The following is a 13,238-nucleotide window of genomic DNA, read 5'->3' as shown; positions in this document are numbered from 1 at the left end:
GTGTGTGTGTGTGTGTGAGTGTGTGTGTGAGTGTGTGTGTGTGTGCGTGCGTGTGTGCGTGTGTGCGTGTGTGTGTGTGTGTGTGTGTGTGTGCGCGTGTGCGTGTGTGTGTGTGTGTGTGTGTGTGTGTGTATGTGTATGTGCGTGCTATGCCTATCCCAGCCCCAGACATTTGCCAGAAGGAGTCCACCAGCTCTTCTACTAATAGCAACCATGACAGTTAAAAGCATTTGGTTCTCAGTCTGAGAGAAAACACATGAGATCCCATCCTATCCATATCCATTGTACATCATGCCTACAGAAAGAATACTTAAACACCAACATGCAAGTCTAGGTCGTTAGCTCTACTACGTCACACACTATCGTGGGCAATACATGAAAAATGGCCAATGGAACTGCTGAATTATTGCCTTATAGTAGGCCTACAATGGTGGTAATCAAAGATATTTGGGAGATTCCAGTGTTTGCGCTGAAATCATGGATTTCTGAAAAAAGTATAACACGAATGCTATGTACGGTATAGGCCTATATACAGCATAAGGCTCTGGATCTTTATTTTATTTATTTATTTATTTATATTTTGCCAGGTAAATTGACTGAGAACACGTTCTGATTTACAGCAACAACCTGGGGAATAGTTACAGGGGAGAGGAAGGGGATGAATGAGCCAATTATAAGCTGGGGATGATTAGGTGACCTTGATGGTATGAGGGACAGCTTGGGAATTTATCTAGGACACCAGGGTTAACACCCCTATTCTTACGATAAGTGCCATGGGATCTTTAGTGACCACAGAGAGTCACATTCTTAGACCCTGGGCGGTAGGAGATGGTGAAGTTGAACCTGGTGAATAACAGAGCCTTGCAGAGTGTTGTAGCCCCTGGATGAAGTGGCGGTAAAAATTAGCAAACCCCAGGAAACGTTTCAATTGCACTCTGGATGTTGGGGCCAATCTCACTTTTTTAGAATGCATCTGGACATTTCCTTCAGTGATGAGGTATGCCAGAAAGGAGATAATAGAGGACACCCATTTAACATCCCATCCGAAAGACAGCACCCTACACAGGGCAGTGGGATATATTTTTTTAGACTTGAGCAAAGAGTGCCTCGTACTGGCCCTCCAACACCACTTTCAGCAGCATCTGGTCTCCCATCTAGGGACCAAACAGGACCAACCCTGCTTAGCTTCAGGAGCAAGCCAGCAGTGGGATGCAGGTTGGTGATTCTTCCACTTTGGACCAAAGAGGTTGGAATAAAGCTGTGATGTTTCCAGGTCTGACACAAGTACAGTGCTTGGGCTGTGTCTCAAATGGGCCCTGGTCAAAATGAGTGCACTGCATAGGGAATAGGGTACCATTTGGGCCATAGCCAGAGCTCTGATGGTGTCGTGTCACCTGTACTCCTGAACCCTTAGCAGCCTGCTGACAGCTTGATGGGTAGGTCAGTGTGCTGTGCTGTGCAGGCCGCAGGAGCAGAGGGTGATGATCGTGGATCTAAACCAGCATGGTTACACACCCACAGACAAACAGCTTTACCAGAGGCCGATTATTAACCAAAATTTCTCTCAGCATCAATAGAGTACAAGAATAGAATACAGTAACTACCAGAATTTGGCACCATTGTTGAATAGCCGTTATATTGAATGAACAACATCATTCCTGGCTGCATTTTGCTCTGTATTTTTCTTTTGGCTACATCATCATTATTGTTGTCATCACCATCGTCATCATCATCATCTTCATGGCATTGTTGTTGGCAGCATCCTAATTCTTAGATAGCATTGTTGCAGATTGCTGCTTATTATAAGTCCTGGATAAAAGAGGATGCCTGGGTAAGCCTCCTATGCTATTTCCTGTTTACATTTGGTTGGTCTAAACATGGGCTGGTAGGTCTAAACATGGGCAGGTGCACATTTGTGCATGATGGCTTGTTGTCGTCGTCGTCGTCCCCACCCCCCATGCTGGTTTGCATTTAGCCCCCGTGATCCTGTGTAATTACTGCGTACGGACGGGTTACCTGAATTTATTTCCTACACGTGTCTTATTACATGGTCTAGCAGGAAGCCATGCTGTGTCAGGCGCATTGGAGATGCCGGCACAGATAACCCCACATCTACATTCAAACAGGGCTTCTGACAAAGCCTTAGCAACAGGCTCCTTAATCAGCTGCGGAGCACCGGCCTGCTCTCTCTTTAAAGGGGTGAACTTGAGAAGGAGCTTTAAATTCGAAATTATTACACGTTAAACCCTCAACGCCGGGCAGGATCGAACGAGGATCGATATCTTGCCCAGCACAATAAATCAGACACTCTGTCTTTCCCCTGTTCTTTGGTCCCTGGCGACTGTTTGCTGAACATATTTAAATGTTCTTGTATCAAATTAATTCCAACATTTTCTCTTGATAGAATTAGGGCACGTGCTGGTGCTGTCACAAGTGTTTGGCTGCTTCGGGGGACAAATTGCAGGCCTGGACACGGGTAACAAGCGGCAGTGTTGAGTCCCTGATAATCTCCCCACTAATTCTCCATTACAGCAAAATGAAGCCATAAATCTTCATGACAGCTGATCGATGTAAACATTGTTTCCCCCATGATTGCCAGCTCTCCCAGTGGAGCTACTGTCCGCTTGCAAGCCCCTGAAATTACTCCCACGCGAGCCCTCCCTGGAAGCCAGTGTGCGCCTCAGAACCAAAGTCACTGCTGTCGAAAAAGTAGGCTAACCGGCTCAAGACACCACTTATCAAATAGGAAATATTAATCAAAATGGCCAATGTTTAACTTTTGGGAAAGGCAATTCTCACAGCTGAGAAGTATTCTTTCTGTAATCACTCGTATTGTTCATAGAAGCAATAAAACACAAATGTAATGGACTAAAAGGGAATCAAAATCATGTCGGACTTAACATGACATTATTGTCCAGGTAGACTTTGACAAAACGTAATTGCGGACTAGTGGGAAGTTATGTAAAATTACCAGTCCCTTTATGAAAGTTGCACTAATGTCCTGTAAAGGAGAAATAGGAGTGCCGCCCATGTGGCAGTCCTCCATGTGAACTTAATTCAAGAGCAGATACTTTAAGTACTCCTCCAGTGAGCCCAGCTACATTTCAGCCTCCCACATGCACCATCCATCTCCTACTGCCACCAATTCCAGTCTGCAACCCCCCTGCACTGGGTAGGACATAAGTAGGCCTACATTTGTGTAAATAATGTATGTGTGTGTGTGTGTGTGCATGCATGTGTGCGTGCGCGCGTGCGTGCGCGCGTGTGTGTGTGCTTGCGTGTGTGAGCCTTGCGGTATAATTCATTCTAAACCTCTCTAATCAGCAGTGCAGAGCCGGGACTCGTCTTGCCTCACATGGTTCAGATTGCTCAATCCAAGTGTACTCCAACCACTGTTATGTGGAACAAAGACAAACAAGGACGGAGTGATGTTTCTAAACATCGCCACTTCTCCCCTCCTCCACGTGTAATGGCATTGAGGAAACTAAAAGCTTTTGAAAGACTGAGATGTCAAACAGTCCAAGCTCAGTACGCTTTATCAGGCTGTTAACTGTCTGATAATATTCTACACCATTATTAAAATCCAATACGCACGCAATTACAGAGACTGAGACTGAGCTCTTAAAGGGGACTGTCGACATTATCCACAGACTGAGTAAGACGGAGGAATTTATAAAGGGACGTTTGCTGTCTAGGAGAGACTGTCCAGGGACAGATATAGGATAGTTTGGACAAAAAAAGTCCAAACTAATTTTCAGATTGCAGTTGTATCAGCAACATTTCCATGCTGATCTGTTTTCCAAAATAATATATTATTTTGCCTGTAAAGACGTTTTCAGCAGGAAGAGATTGTTTTGAGCCAATCAGACGGGGTATGAAGGGTAGGATATGTATCTCACATAAGGGGTCACATTGGGAGAGGGTGGAGTTCTATCACCTTAGATTGAGAGACAGAATGGAAATTGAGTAGAATCCTTAAAAATATATCTATATCATGCAAAAGAAATAGGCCTACATCTTGGAGACAGTTTCACCACCTACAAGATTCAAATTCTGTGACTTTGTCCCTTTTTAAACCTATATTCTCTGAATGACACTTGTTTGTTTTTCTTTTCCATGTTTAAGTTAGCAGGTCATTCATGTAGGGCTAGGAGTGTTTCCCGACTACCTGACCCAACCAGGATAAACTCCTGGCCCTAGTCGTCGCTGGGCATGGCTCTGATGTCCTTGTATCTCAGCAGCTGTTGTCTGTTGCCGTGACTGCAGTCTCTCTGTTCTGTTGTAACTGTACGAGAGTATTTATGAGACCTATCCACAACACGCCCAGAGGCCATGTGTAACAGACAGAGACGAGAGCCTTAAGAGCGAAAAAGACATCCTCTATTGGCTGTAAAGGTTACTGCTTTTCCAGTTGGTCCCAGTCTGGCAGTGTCACTTGCATTATGACTTCATCACCCCGGAGAGGAGGAAGAGAGGGAAGAAAAACAGTTCGCAGCCATCCATCAATGTCCGTCTCAAATTACTGCTCAACCAATCACGGGCAGGGATCAATAGGGACCGGCCGGCCAGGAGGGGAGGAGAGTTGGAGGTGGCCGCTGAAAGATGGAAGATCAACTGATCAATATGTAAGGATGGATTTTGTCATTTTGAAAACCGCTGTCAGCAGCCGCAGACCTCCACATGCTCAGAGCTACATCCAACCCCCTCCCGAGGAGGACGTGTCAGTCAATCAAAGTCCTGCCTTCTTTCTCTCCGTCAGCCCGTCCGTTAGTCTGTCCATCTGTCCGTATGTACATCAGTCAGTCAGTCAGTCCTCTCTACTCAAGACCACAGGATTTTCACACTACTGAGCCGAACCAAGCTGGCTTGGTTACGCATTCCCCTAGTTGCTGCAACCGTGCTGAGAAGGACAAAGTGACAAAGTGACAAAGTGAAAAGAAAGTATTCAAGCAAGTACAGTTTGTCTGTGCAGTGCATTTTTAACAAGGGCAATGTCCCCATGTCCCAATTATCTTCACTTCACTGATTTGAAAGGAAATGACTGGTAAAAAAAAAGAATATGGTGGAAACTCACACTAGGCCCATGCCTCCACCAATGCAATGCTTTTCGATTTGTGGGAAGGGGTGAACCCGTGTACACTTCAGGAGAAAGGAGATATTATTGGGACGCACCCATGCAGCCTGTCCAGAACTAGTCCCCCGCCGTGAAAACCCTGACAATATGATGTAAAAAGGGTGTCGCCCTGATTAACTCAATAAGATACAAAGATCTAGTTAATCGGGATGCTCTTCACTCTAATGGTGGTTTGATTGGAGCCAGTGGATTTATCGACATGTGAAGTGGACTGATTAATGAGTCTTTAAGTCAGTAAGGATACTAGTCATTCACAAGGCTTATTTAAGGCTCAAACAGTGACTGGTGCTGGAGCACACAGACGTCTTTTAAATCACATGGGCATCAATTGGTACATTTCCACTATCAGGTTTAGCTCCACCGCATGGCCCAGGCACCAGTGGTCCTATAGAAAAACAACGTAGCAGTTTATTATATATATTTTTAATTTAACCTTTATTTAACGAGGCAAGTCAGTTTATGAAGAAAGTCTTGTTTACAATGACGGCCTACCCCGGCTAAACCCGGACGACGCTAGGCCAATTGTGCGCTGCCCTATGGGACTCCCAATCACGGCCGGATATGATTCAGTCTTTTTGAATCAGGGACTGTAGTGACGTGGTCTATGGCACTGAGATGCAGTGCCTTAGACCGCTCTACTCGGGAGCAATGCAGCTATAGGCCAATGGGTGGGAAGTGGGCCCTATCGATTTCCATATTGACTGCTGGCTAAGTCTGTAGACATAATGTGTGGATGTTTTTTTTTTACATTTCTAATTTAAAGCTAATTATAATTTGATAATGAAACCTTGAGGAGGGTTTAAACGTAACGTTGAGACAATGTTAGGGTCAACACCATGTTGGCTTTTGATTCTGATGCGTGATGATGCCTCGATGGAAATACCTTACCGCCAGTAGTGAAGACAAATATGCTATGGGCAAACAGCTTAGAATTACGTGACGGTGCCAATTAAGAATCTTAATGGTAATCCTGAGGTCAAGCATTGATTGTTTTTGTTAATGTACCGTTCACACCACGGGCCCTCACATTAACAATAACCCTCTATACAGCATACACATTATGTGAATAATACAGTGCATTCGGAAAGTATTCAGACCCCTTGAATTTTCCAAATTTTGTTCAGTTACAGCCTTATTCTAAAACGGATCAAATAATTGTTTTTCCTCATCAACTTACACACAATATTCCATAATGACAATGCAAAAACAGATTTTTAGAAAAACCAGAAATACCTACTTTACGAAAAGTATTCAGACCCTATGCTATGAGACCCCCGAAATGGAGCTCAGGTGCATCCTGTTTCCATTGATCATCCTTGAGATGTTTCTACAACTTGATTGGAGTCCACCTGTGGTAAATTCAATTGATTGGACATGATTTGGAAAGGCAGACACCTGTATATATAAGGTCCCACAGTTGACAGCAAAAACCAAGCCTTGAGCTTGAAGGAATTGTAAATAGAACTCCGAGACAGGATTGTGTCAAGGCACAGATCTGGGGAAGGGTACCAAATATTTTTTTGCAGCATTGAAGGTCCCCAAGAACACAGTGGCCTCCATCATTCTTAAATGGAAGAAGTTTGGAACCACCAAGACTCCTCCTAGAACTGGCAGCCCGGCCAAACTAAGCAATCGGGAGAGAAGGGCCTAGGTCAGGGAGGTGACCAAGAACCCGACGGTCGCTCTGACAGAGCTCCAGAGTTCCTCTGTAGAGATGGGAGAACCTTCAAGAAGGACAATCATCTCTGCAGCACTCCACCAATCAGGCCTTTATGATAGAGTGGTCAGACAGAAGCCACTCCTCAGTAAAAGGCATATGACAGCCCGCTTGGTGTTTGCCAAAAGGAAAACAAGATTATCTGGTCTGAGGCAACCAAGATGGAACTCTTTGGCCCGAATGCCAAGCGTCACGCCTGGAGGAAACCTGGCACCATCCCTATGGTGAAGCATGGTGTTGGCAGCATCATGCTGTGGGGATGTTTTTCAGCGGCAGGGACTGACAGACTAGTCAGGATCGAGAGAAAGTTGAACTGAGCAAAGTACAGAGAGATCCTTGATGAAAACCTGCTCCAGAGCGCTCAGGACCTCAGACTGGGGCGAAGGTTTACCTTCCAACAGGACAATGACCCTAAGTTCACAGCACATTTTTAAAAAACAGTTTCTGCTTTATCATTGTGGGGTTTGTGTGTAGATTGATGAGGGGCAAAAAATGATGTAATCCATTTTATAATAAGGCTGTAACGTGACAAAATGTGGAAAATGTCAAGGGGTCTGAATTCTTTCCGAATGCACTGTACAGTATATGTGTGTTTTGTATTTTCATATGATAACTGATTTTATATCTTATTATAGGTTTTCTGTAATATCCAGACCTCTAAACTAGCATGGAAATATATTTTACATCTGTATGTAAAGAAAAAATATCATGACGCAAGGTGAGACCCAGATGCAGACACAGGAGGCAGATGGTTGAAGTTTAAGATGTTTAATAATCCAAAAAAGAGTAGTGAAGAGAATGGTCGTGGACAGGCAAAAGGTCAAAACTAGTTCAGAGTCCAGGAGGTACAGAGTGGCTGACAGGCTCGAGGTCAAGGAGGCAGAATGGTCAGGCAGGCATGTACAGAGTCCAGAACAGGCAAGGATCAAAACCAGGAGGACTAGAAAAAGGAGAATAGCAAAGGCAGGAGAGCGGGAAAAAACGCCAGTTGACTTGGAAACATACAAGACGAACTGGCACAGAGAGACAGGAAACACAGGGATAAATACACTGGGGGAAACAAGCAACACCTGGATGGGGTGGAGACAATAACGAGGACAGGTGAAATAGATCAGGGTGTGACAGATAATCACTGTATATGTGCATTTTGTATTTTCACATGATTACTGAATTGTATATCTTATACAGGTTTACTGGGTTTACTGTAATATCCAGAGTTCTAAACTGGCATGGAAACGTATTTTACATCTGTATGTAATGAAAAACCTCTGGTGAATCATATTGATACATCTAGAAATATGTCATATCACCAACATTTTCCAAAAATTGAGAAATATGTGTTTTCATGGCAAGGGTTCAGAGCGGTAACACTAGCTACAATAGCAAGCTGTGGAGCTGGTAGCATACTGTCCATCATACTCAGTGTTCGAGTGCACAGTGTTATGGTAATGACTGAAGAGGAAGATCTTGTACAGAGTGTTAGTAGGGTTGCAAGTTGGACCAGATGAGAAAGTCCTCGTGGTGGTGGTTTTGGACAGAACAATGTTAACATCAAAAGGAACAAACTACATCCTATAGTTCAGTGGTGTATCTGGGGGTCAATGGGGGTTAAAGGTGACTTGGTAAGGCTACGGTTGAAGCACTGGCCCTCATCAAATTTCAAATCACAGGATCAGAATAGCTCAAATTGACAGTGAGACCTGTATGCCCACTGAATTAATCTCCATTTAGTTTTCATTTTGTGGTTGTTTCTTTATTAGCTTCCTCTATTTATTTATTCATTTGGTTTACTTTGAAAGGGGAAGAGGTGACATGTCCCGGGGCGTATTGTTTTTTAAAATTCCAATGATTTAAAGTGTAACATTTCCAGACTCAAGGGTCACCACTGTGTTTTTTTCCACTCTCCCCCCTGAAATCGATTGTTTGTGAAGCACTCAAACAGAGAGGGTGGACTCAGGGGTGCTCTGGCAACACGGGCGGAACGAAAGCTCTGCTGGGGACGCAGGCTTGCGGGCAGAGAGAAAAACTCCCGCTCCTCTCCCCATCAGAGCATCAGCTGCGTGACCTTGGAGTCAGAGAGAGCGGGTGGAACGGCCCCGGTTCCGGCGTAGGCTCTGTTCCATTCACAGGCGGAGGAATTTGGCAGCCGGATCCGAGCTGCAGTGCAAGCCCTGGCCCCGGCTTAAGTGAGTGCAAATTGACTGAAATAAAACTTTTAAAGGTCGATGTAAATTGGATTGGGTTTTTGCATACTAAGTCCCGATTACTTCAGTTCCTCTGACTTTAAAAGGCTTGTTATGTTTTGTTAATGTGGTGGAATGTTGAGTATGTATATCCAGAAACAGGTAAGGGGCATGCTGTGTGTATGTGGCCCGGTGGTTAATAAAAAGTGCAACACGAACAAACAAACACAGACGATGCGAGACAGTGACTATCAAACAAACAACATATAAAGGATGTCTGCTGAGAAACTGCCTCCGGTGAGAAAACGAGAATGAAAAAGGTGACAGATAGATAGATAGATAGATAGATAGATAGATAGATAGATAGATAGATAGATAGATAGATAGATTGTGTGTGTGTGTGTGTGCATAGTTGATTGAGTCTGTGTGTGTGTGTGTGTGTGTGTGTGTGTGTGTGTGTGTGTGTGTGTGTGTGTGTGTGTGTGTGTGTGTGTGTGTGTGTGTGTGTGTGTGTGTGTGTGTGTGTGTGTGTGTGTGTGTGTGTGTGTGTGTGTGTGTGTGTGTGTGTGCGTGCGTGTACGTATGTAGCCTAAATAAATCTGTGTGTGTGTAGGTGCCTATGTGTATGCGACTGTATCTGTTTTCTCAGTCAAGGTGCGATTCATCTCTCCCTCTTGTGGTGTAGCTTAGTGGCGGTGATGGCCCTTATGCTGCACCCCCACGGGGGTCAACCGTGTAAGGAACATAAAAGGCCAATTTAATTTAGCGCGTCCGCGCCTACAAAGTATTTTAATTCAGACAGCTGTGACTGAGGAGTTAATATTTTACTTGTCAGAAGTGGAGCCAAGGCCAGTGAATCATTGTAATTCTCATTAAGAGGCTCTCCCCTAGCAGCGGCCTAATGCAGAATAATGAAAGTCAAGACTGAGTGAGATTCTAATGCCAGTTGAGCCCTATCTTTTAATATTCCCCCCTTGATGGATTAGGGAAGCAGGAAATTCATCTTGGATCATAGGGCCTAATTTAATAAAGGGATCATTCCAGGAGTATTGCATTTTATAATAATGTCATTTAAAGTGTCGTCTTCCATTTTTACCGTCCCATATGTACGCTTATATAATGGCGCCGGAGGGATCAACCTTTACAGTGGGGGAATCTCGTCTGGCTCCTGTCCGCTCTTCTTTTTGACCACACCGTACATCTCTCTCAGGGCTACAGGTTGTGTGGCAGTTTTCAATTCACATTTTGGTGATAAAGGCAATTGAGGGGTTATATAGGACAATACGTTCCTCAGGAGTTCCTCTAGCATGTTGATATTAAATATCTTCTCCAATTATATTCTAATGAATAGTATTTAGGAAAATCACTGTGTATGCAGAGTGTTAGGAGCGTCAACCAAAGAAAGCAGATATGTTGATTACATTTGCAACACCCATAGGATTTTTTTCATCTGGTGAATTAAAATGCTTGTTCTTCAAATATATTAGGAACTGTCATTGTTTGTTGGAGCACAGAGGTGAACACACACTTACTGCACCGTGCAGCCTTGTGTATAAAGAGATAGCTTGGAAGGGAGTGTTATGGGTTGTGTATCTCAGTTGGTGTGAGTACATAGTCTCCTCTGTGTGGAATTGTTTTATGTTTATGAAACTGGGATTCTATTCAAATGTATGTATATCAGTAACACTTGAGGCCAACAGGTATAATGCTTGTCATAGTATAATATATGACCCCCTTTAATATCTTATTATCATCTCACATAATGATCCTGACCTGGGATGGAACTTAAAGGGAAACTTCACCATTTTTCTACTTCATATTCATCATCCATAACACCAACATCATCCATAGCACCAACATCAACATGTGTGAAAATGGCACATTTCTATGTTTTGCAGTAAAAAAGAGAGAGTAAGATAAGTGTTTCCAATGACATCATCGGTGTGCATCGTATGATTTTGACCAATTGTGAGTAGGCATTTCCTACTAATTGCCTACGAATTGGTTGATGATGTCATTGAAAACACTTATCTTTCTCTACCTTTTTTTACAACAAAACATAGAAACGTACTATTTTCACACACTGTATGTTAATGTTGGGGTGGTGCTAGAGATGATGAATATGAAGTTGAAAGATTTTGAAATGGTCTTTAAGCCTTTTGGGTTGTAAATGTAATACATAGCGAGGCATAACATATTATAATTATTATAATAAGACTTTAGAAAGGCTCATACATGCTTATAACAAGTAATAAAGCATTATGCCTGCTTTAAGTAAAGTGCTACCATACTGTTTGTGTATGAAGTTGTGCTTTAAAGGGGCGTGCTGGGATTGATACATACCATTTTTTTTACTTTTCAATTAATTATATAATATCTGTTGTTGCTAGCGATATTCATTAAAAAAAATGTTTGTTTTTTTAATCCACTTTATATTTTATATATTTTCAAGGGCCCCTGCAGTACCTCCATGGATCCCCTGGTTGAATATCCCAGATATTGTCACACCCTGATCAGTTTCACCTGTCCTTGTTATTGTCTCCACCCCCTCCAGGAGTTGCTTGTTTTCCCCCAGTGCATTTATCCCTGTGTTTCCTGTCTCTCTGTGCCAGTTCGTTCGTCTTGTATGTTCCAAGTCAACCAGCGTTTTTCCCGTTCTGCTGCCTTTGCTATTCTCCTTTTTCTAGTCTTCCCAGTTTTGACCCTTGCCTGTTCTGGTCTCTGTACCCGCCTGCCTGACTATTCTGCCTGCCTTGACATCGAGCCTGCATGCCACCCTGTACCTTCTGGACTCCGAACTGGTTTGACCTTTTGCCTGTCCACAACCATTCTCTTGCCTACTCCTTTTTGGATTATTAAACATCTTAAACTCCAACCATCTGCCTCCTGTGTCTGCATCTGGGTCTCGCCTTGTGTTATGATAGATATATCCTTTGATTCTTGAAGAATATACCTTATATTGTCTCATGAGCTAGGTTTAACTGTCTTTCCTAATCACAACCCAACATATGAGCTTGTTTAATAAGCTTGTTGGTCCGGACAGTGTTGCATGGGGATGTGCTACATGTGACCTTTTAAAGGGGTCGCTGTACTCCTTAAGAAAACAAGCTGTCATTAAAAACTTTCTTCAAAATGACAAAGTGCTTCCTCTTTGCACTCTGTGTCTTTGGCACCTACAGTTTACATACATCTTAGCAAAATACATTTAAACTCAGTTTTTCACAATTCCTGATATTTTATCCTAGTAAAAATGCCCTGTCTTAGGTCAGTTAGGATCACCACTTTATTTTAATAATGTGAAATGTCAGAATAATATTAGAGAGAAATATTTATTTCAGCTTTTATTTCTTTCATCACATTCCAGTGAGTCAGAAGTTTACATACACTCAATTAGTATTTGGTAGCATTACCTTTAAATTAACTTGGGTGAAACATTTTGGGTAGCCCACAAGCTTCTCACAATAAGATGGGTGAATTTTGGCACATTCCTCCTGACAGAGCTGGTGTAACTGAGTCAGGTTTGTAGGCTTCTTGCTCGCACACGCTTTTTCAGTTCTGCCCACAAATTCTCTATAGAATTGAGCTCAGGGCCTTGTGATGGCCACTCCAATACCTTGACTTTGCTGTCCTTAAGCCATTTTGCCACAACTTTGCAAGTATGCTTGGGGTCATTGTCCATTTGGAAGACCAATTTGCAACCAAGCTTTAACTGATGTCTTAAGATGCTGCTTCAATATATTCACATGATTTTCCATCCTCATGATGCCATCTATTTTGGGAAGTGCACCAGTACCTCGTGCAGCAAAGCACCCCCACAAGATGATGCTGCCACCCCCATGCTTCACGGTTGGGATGGTGTTCTTTGGCTTGCAAGCCTCCCCCCTTTTCCTCCAAACATAACAATGGTTATTATGGCCAAACAGTTCTATTTTTGTTTCATCAGACTTGAGGACATTTCTCCAAAAAGTACCATCTTTGTCCCCATGTGCAGTTGAAACCGTAGTCTGGCCTTTTTATGATGGTTTTGGAGCAGTGGCTTCTTCCTTGCTGAGCGGCCTTTCAGGTTATGTCAATATAGGACTCATTTTACTGTAGATATAGATACTTTTGTACCTGTTTCCTCCAGCATCTTCACAAGGGCCTTTGCTGTGGTTCTGGGACTGTTTCGCACTTTTCACACCAAAGTACGTTCTTCTCTAGGAGA

This window comes from Oncorhynchus kisutch, linkage group LG18 (genome assembly GCF_002021735.2).
Source record: "Oncorhynchus kisutch isolate 150728-3 linkage group LG18, Okis_V2, whole genome shotgun sequence".
NCBI classification, from domain to species: Eukaryota; Metazoa; Chordata; class Actinopteri; order Salmoniformes; family Salmonidae; genus Oncorhynchus; species Oncorhynchus kisutch.
The sequence above is the reverse complement of the archived record's forward strand: the minus strand, read 5'-3'. Positions refer to the sequence as shown.